At 44.2% G+C, this 7488-nt stretch overlaps 2 protein-coding genes across 5 annotated transcripts in view; one reads left to right on the top strand and one right to left on the bottom strand.

Annotated features, from left to right (window-relative positions):
- Window positions 1–341: 341 nt before the first annotated feature.
- Window positions 342–7488, top strand: part of LOC122527310 (follistatin-related protein 5-like) — a 52863-nt gene continuing 45716 nt past the window's right edge. The window contains exons 1-2 of one of the 3 annotated variants that reach the window (XM_043651369.1): window positions 342–361; window positions 608–822. The gene's annotated coding sequence lies outside the window, so the exon portion shown is untranslated. Of the gene's footprint in view, window positions 823–7488 lie in introns of all 3 variants that reach the window. The other 2 variants (XM_043651370.1, XM_043651368.1) reach the window with 2 other exon arrangements.
- Window positions 6759–7488, bottom strand: part of LOC122527312 (acyl-CoA Delta-9 desaturase-like) — a 10265-nt gene continuing 9535 nt past the window's right edge. For both annotated transcript variants that reach the window (XM_043651373.1, XM_043651372.1), the window contains exon 6: window positions 6759–7488. This exon is cut by the window's right edge and continues 336 nt beyond it. The gene's annotated coding sequence lies outside the window, so the exon portion shown is untranslated.

The raw sequence follows: 7488 nt of genomic DNA, 5'->3' as shown, positions 1-7488 counted from the left end.
CAATGTTCCCGATAAAACCAAAAAGGTTCGAACCTATTGGCCGTAGAACCGTTTAACTTCATCCCATCGACAAATCCCATAAGAAAGCTAGCACGTGAGATTCTTTCGGCAGTTGGAGCACTTTCGTACAAAAGTAACGGCTATCCAATAAGAATCGAACGCATTAGTTAATCCCGTTTCCGCTTTCCTTCCTAATTGCTTAAATTGCCGGAAAAGTTCAAGCGAAGCTGCGGCCACGCAAGCGCAGCATGGTGCGCACGCTGCGCCACTACCACTCTGTTAGGTAAGGTTAGATTAGATTCCACATCGTTTTCCAACCCTCTCTTCATGTTCAGTACACCCCAAGCTATCACTGCGGTCGGTAGGTTTCACCCATACACTCTCCATCGGCGAATGCACGCGCATACATGCACACGAGCGCACGTTCGTGTATTTGTTTATACGCTTGTTCATACTACTTGTATGATCGCGCATTCGTCTAATTGCACATTAATCTACGCGTCGATGCGATCATTCACGTTGTCAATTAAACCAGCGGTCGAGACCTAGATGAAAACATGAGATCGTCATTTTCGAACGTAGTTTGAACGATTTGAATTTCACTTAGACTCGTCAAAGCCCTCAAGTTTCTCAGGCGTACGATTGTTCTTTTTTCTCATTTTGATAAATCGAGAATCGTGTTGCTATACCGATGCGAAGATGTATAAGAAACTTTGATTGGACTAAACAGACTCGTACCGTGTTGTCGCGACGGTGGTTGTGAAAGTGACCGTGAAGATTCCGTTACTACGAGACAGTTCTCAACGGAACCAGTCACACAGGGTGAGTAAAATAATTTGCAGTTCGGATGATTAATGTTTACTGTAGAACTGTTTGAAATTTTTTCGCGTGGAAGCAGTTCTAAACTTGCACACTAATCAATTTAAAGGTCTATCATTCAAATACTTTGGGAATTTCGCGCGGCGTACTTCCGGTAATAAGTTTTTATTTCAATCAAAACTATACATCGATTTTGATGTCCTTTAATGGAACGTTCGCGTACAATGCACTGTGCGCTCGTGCCTACACGTGAAACTACCGTCACGATCTTATCACGTCTATCGTGCTTCAATCACGCATCAACTAACTCGACAACAACATTACGGACACGACAGAGAAATCTCCGGCAAAATACAAAACGAAAAATCACCGATTTAAATCTAACGTGCACCGACGCATTTGTACGACAAAAATTGTCGTGGAAAATGAACTGGCAGCTTCCATTCACAATGCAGTCGGTACCTATTAGCAGACCGCGGAACCGAAAGATGCGTAAATGAGGCCACGAGCGTCAAAAACACGGTAGAGGCCAAAAAAAAAAAAGCAGAGTAAAAGGTAGAGCAGACAGAGGGTGATGGAAAGTAAATAGAGACGTCATAGTCCAGAATGAATTGATATAGAAGAATTCCTCGGTCCTGACTACGAGTGTAGCACGCGTGGGATGAATACGTAGAGACAGCTGCATATCCGTAATCACGCAGGTGTAAGTGACGTCTACGAATAACTGGGGGTGGCGCGCAGGCGCCTCCACCTGTAGATACGCTGCTATACGCGAGGCTAAATGGTAGATATATCCGTGGAACGGTGGAACAGACCGCTCGTCGGAGTATGCGGATCAATAGAATTATCTTTTTTTTTTCCCCTCTTTTCGCAGAAGAACGAATCCTTTTGCCAAGCACTTTTTACCATTTGGTCCCAACGTCCGCGATCACGAAATCGTACGGCGCACCGTCGCGTGTTTCCAGCTTGCGGGGAACCAACTAACGACGAGGAGATCGATAAAATTACGTTTCTCATTGAAAGAGTTCGCTTTCGTATTGCTCTTACTTCTTTCTTTTACGAGGGAAGCTCGTCGTAAGGAAACTCGATCCCTCGATCGCAGACATCGTTGAATTGTTCTCCTTTGTACAACTTATCCTTTTGCTTTCCGTTACTTCAACGATCTACGCCGTAAGAGAAGTATTCTCAAGATAGAGAGATGCTTTTTCATTTATAATGGGGGGGGGGGGGGGGGGAAAAAAAAGAAAGAGTTACGCGATCTCTTGAAGTCTCAAAGCAGACGATGAGAGAGTGAAATGGCACTCGTGTATGCTATCATTGGATTAAACAAACGATCTTTAGAAAAAAGTGACCTTCGAAACTCAATGATTTAAAAGGCAATTGAAAACCCTTTCGATAGAGGGATACCCGTTTTAGACAAAATTGTCCGACATAACATTTCGTTTACCGAAATGGAAATTGCTTTAGCGTAAAGCATACGGGACCATCATCGTTTCGTTCCTGTTACGAGGATAGAGGCTCGTTTGATCAAAACTGCTGACGCTTTTTATTTGTGCAACAACATAAAATCTGCAGGCAGATACATACGTATCGAGTGAAGTTCCGCTGGCTGGAATGGAAACGATCGATCTGCTGCAAAATTGACGATAGTTACCGCGAAATACGTTCTCGTATAAATAGAAGCATAGCCGAGCGTTTCACTTTTAAGGTACACAACGGAGGAAAAATCCGAGCGATCTCGTTAAACAATGTCATACGGTCCGGCTCCGGGGACGGTTATAACTACAATTCCGACCGTTTCACCCTCGTGTTTCCCTCCTATTATCTCGTACTCATTGCCGTCGCGGTGGTTTTCATTATTCTTATTATTGTTTCCTATGCACGACGTCGTCCCTCCTCCCATTAATATCACGGCCAGCGTCATTAACATTAGCATTTTTATGATTATTAACGTTCGTAAGCATTATTATTTTCGCCGGTGGTTCCTAGCGACGGGAAAACACAGGCGGAACACATCGCCCCGTGCCCCGTTATGAATTACATTACCTTTTCAAAACAGCTATGCATTATATAACGTGTATGTCAGAAGGGGAGGAGAGACCGCATACAAAACAGTAATGCCACCCCCGCGACAGTCCAGCTGTGCCAGTCCTGGCGAAATGCGCAACACACGAAATAGAAGAAAATAGGGGAAAACCTGACGAAATAGAACGTCTGTCGGTCGCACAATGGTCGTCGCCGGGTCGAAAGTTCAGAACTTTTGTCATGTAGCTACATATGTAGCTGAACTAGGAGTCGTATTGATCTCGAGCGAGAGCCGGGCGAACAAAGTTCTTGGAGATTTAACGAGAGGCTCTTGGCGATGAGCTGCTTTCCAAACAATACTTCGCCATGCACTGCTGGGAAGTCCGAACGAGCACGCTTATGCTCGGAAAGCAACTCCGTGCATCGCACACCACCGCGTTCACACATCGTTCACGTCATTCGCCAACTCGCTAGCCTACTCTTCTCTCTCTCTCTGTCTCTCTCTCTCTCCCTTTTTCTCTTCCCTTTTTTTTCCAGCCAGGTCTTTGACTCGCCACTACTCTCCACGCCATTATCACCGGCTTTTTGGTCGCCTTCGGAGCTCGATCCGTATAATGCCTACGCTTTTACCTCTCTTTACGACCTACGAAACGAGCCGGAAATGTCGCAGCCACGGTTTGTCCCCTTCTACTCTGACTACGCTTTACTGCGCGGTGCAATGTCTCCTTTGATCGTGGTCCCTCTCACTGGGTCTCGCGTTTTTTCGTCCGCTTTTGCTAGATTAAACTGTCGAACTGTTGCTTCGAAAGTCGGCCGCTTACCCCATGACGATTCGGTTCCTTTCTTTGATTCCACCAGCAATCTTCTGTTTCCACAGAATGCAGCTTCGAAACAGAAGCGGGCCCGCGTGTTTCACGGAGAGAACAGTTGTTCTTTGACCTCCGTTCCGCGACGAAACTGTATCGCATGTCGAATCAGCAAGTATAATGAAAGCTGGGCAACTGATGGTAAACGTTATCGATATGGATGTAGCTACAGTTCTAGTAAATTTCAGCAGAAAATCGAGCGATCTCGAGTGATAGATACACGGGTATATTGTATTCGTACTTTATGCATTTCTCTTTTTTTTTTTTTTTTTTTCGAAATGCATAACTTGGACACGCGCTAAAGCCTAATAACCAGTTTGATATATATCGCCGCTGAGTTGTTAAGCTGCGCAAGACTGTGACCGTATTTATAGTTATTGTAAGCCCGTACCGCGCCCTAGAATCATAATTCTCTTCTAATTAAATCGTTAACTCCACCCCGGCACGCTTCTTCTAGCAATTTGAATTTTCTTGGCAGCCGATGATTCGATAACGGTTAGAAGTATAGAAAAGAACGGGCTAGAGAATGCGTTTGTTCGCTGTAACGCTCGCGTTCGAGAGAGAAAAAGAAAGAAAAGAAATCCGATTTTTCATGTCGTAACGGATCAACGAGAACGCACCTTCTTTTTTGTAAGATTCAGGCGATTCAAACTTAGTCCAGCGCCTGAAGGCGACGGTGAAAGACACATCAGAGCCCCGCACAGACAGAATGTGTCTTATCGATCCGTTCTATTGCGATGGTCATAACAAATTCATGGAGTAAAATACTCGACGACGTCGAGGGAAAAGACAAAAGTACTCAGACGACGCGTGGCGCGAGGACGTAGACACTGATTTCGACTGTTATCGTTAATCGATAGGCGTATTAAAATTACCGGGGAAAATGTAGAAGACCAGGGATTTCTCGTTAAATTCGTTCCTGATTGAGACGGGATTCAACCGTGATTAAAAGCGACCAGTATCGGTAAATGTCACGTCTGAATCGGATCGTAAAAAAGCGTTAACTCTGCGTGGGTACCCTCGCCTGAACATAAATATCCTTACCTCCATGCGAGAGCAATGATTCATTTACGTGTCCGAATTGTTTTTCCCACTTTGATGTAGACGACGAATTTTACCCAACAAATTATTTCGCGACTCTTTAGAAATTCTTTTCTACGTCTCTGAATTATCACGCCCATCGATTACCATTTTCCATTTTTATCGCATTCTTCTTCCGAAACGATCATACACCGCAGCTAATAAAAAAAAAAGAGAAAAAAAATAGTCTCTACGCTGTTATTATCGGCCACGTATCATCCGAGAATATCTGTCGAAGATAAAAATATACTGGCAGGCCAGTAGCCAGTATAGCGGCGACAGCCGTACATACGATGAAACAATGTCCTTTCCAGCTATAAATATGAAAAACTCGCTATAACCGCGCCGCCTTCGTATCATACTTATGGAAACCCGTGGCGTATTTTCACTCGACTTTACGACGGCCTGTACAGTTTCGCGCAACATATTTTTCTTTTCCTTTCTTTTTTTCTCTCTCTCTCTCTCTCTCTCTCTCTCTCTCCTCTCCTCCCTTTCTGCCTAAAAATAAACAGGGGGTAGTAACAGCGATAGTAATCTAGAACATGCATAGGCAAACAATATTGCGAAACGAACACAGAGAGAGAGAGAGAGAGCAGAAATCGCCGCCGGTATTTATAAAGCGTGTAATCTATGCGCGATATCTATCGCGTGGCTAATACAAATCGGCGAAATATTAAACGATCGCAAACATGACCGGTCACGTGTTTTCTCAGTACGGCGAGCAGCCAGCATGTAATTACTACATCGTTAAAGCTTCGGTTACCGTTGTTGCGTCGATAATTAATTTTCGCCGTTACGTTAAATAATTCGCGCGTTATGCGAGTGCCACGCGTCGGAACTCGACGAGTGAAAGTGGCTGCTGCGCATACGCGAGATATACGCGACCATCGTTACCAAACTTACAACCGGGCTGATAACGCGAGCGAGCGATAAGAATTTACGCGAAATCGATCATCGAATCGTCCCGTTCTCGCATCGATCGATCGTTAATCGATTTGCTCGATGAGAAACATTTTGCCTGTGTCGTCGTTATTGATCAGAGAGATTGTCGATCGTTTTTCGATATACAGGATGAATGCTCGCCAAAAGCGTGAAAAAAAGTCCTAATAAACGTGGGTCGAGAAATTAATAGTTTCAGAGTTATAAACTATCTTTTGTTTCGGTTCAAGGAACAAATTTCTTCGCTTCGAGAGCTATTATACTGCATGTATCCAAGTAGCGAAAGCTTCTTCCTCTGATTACAAGAGACTTTCTAAGTGTCCTCCTACCATTTCTGTGCATGCTCGACACCTTCGTGCATTGATGAATTACGTACTCTCTCAAAGATTCCTGGACGCGTTTTAACTTTTTCACTACCGAAACAAAAAATCGTTTGTAACTTTGAAACTATTAATTTTTCCACCCACGTTTATCAGGACTTTCTTTCACGTTTCGGCACAGTACTATCCACCCGTAGAAATTACGAACCCTTTTTTCTATTCATCCTGTATCACGTTTCGATGGGGAAAAAAGTGATGTTTTAAGGGAGGATGGACAAAACAGAGGACCAACCGGGAAAACAACCGTGTTGCATGCTGGTACACGCCGAATGCATAGGGTAAACACGGTTCATTACTGCAGCATTCATTACGTGCCTTCTGAAACGACCAGACCTTCGCTAGTGGGCTTTCACCGTTAATGCAAGCTGGAACAAGGTCGCTTTTGGACAACTCTTACTTTGGGCTTCTTGAATAAATGAACAACGCGATGCGTAACAAGCCCGACAATCGTACGGACGTGAACGCTTTTAGAGTGTTTTCACGGTTCACAGACACGTGACGTACGCTCGGGTATCGGATAAATAATTTTCACCTTCTATAGAACATCGTGACAGAATTCGGAGGGTTGCAGACGTGAACCATGTTTAAAGTTCGTTGTCAGCTCAGCGCTGACGGTTGTGTATGCTACAACGGGAAATTCGTGAAGTTGCTTGGTAAAGTAAGCCTTATTTCGTTTCGTTTGCAAATGCTATTTGCGCTGCCAGGCGAACTTCCATAAAGGTATTCTGTTCGTTTTCGTTGTACCCTGGAGCGCGACGCCACAATAAATATCCTCGGTAATTAACGCATAAATCTATCTCAATTACCTTTCGTTCTGCCGCTCGATACTCTTTTGTCGTGTGTGTTTGATCGTCAGAGTGCTTGACGTTGTCTTTATTGTAAAAATAGTTTTAACTCGAGCAGAGGGAACTATTTGCTCGGGTACGTACATACACATCAGCTTGGCGTTACACGCGTACGTGTTCACGCATATTCGTGACATGCTCTGATACCGCGACCTGACAACGTGCTGAATAAACCTGGAATGATAACGGCAAAAGGATTCGCGTGATGTCCGAGACACATAAATCTCTCGACAAATATGAAAATGTACAAAAGCGTTTACGTAAAAAGAACATTTCCACCGTGAATCTTTCCTCTTTTAGAATAACGTACGTATCTTCTCCTTCTCTCAGAATCATCCGAAAATCGCGATGCAGCGAGATTACAACGTATCGTTTGAAAATCGACGATAGAAATTTCGACAAGCCAATGTCAATTGGCTGCACGCGTGTGAAATACGTACAATCCTAGCGGCGGTGAGTTCGGGATCAACTAGTGACTCTGTTCAACGCTTCGCTTTATGACCTTCGCTGCATCGCTCACGGCTGCGATGAAAA

This window comes from Frieseomelitta varia, unplaced genomic scaffold (assembly GCF_011392965.1).
Source record: "Frieseomelitta varia isolate USP_RPSP 00005682 unplaced genomic scaffold, Fvar_1.2 scaffold_215, whole genome shotgun sequence".
In the NCBI taxonomy this organism is placed as follows: Eukaryota; Metazoa; Arthropoda; class Insecta; order Hymenoptera; family Apidae; genus Frieseomelitta; species Frieseomelitta varia.
The sequence above is the reverse complement of the archived record's forward strand: the minus strand, read 5'-3'. Positions and strand labels throughout refer to the sequence as shown.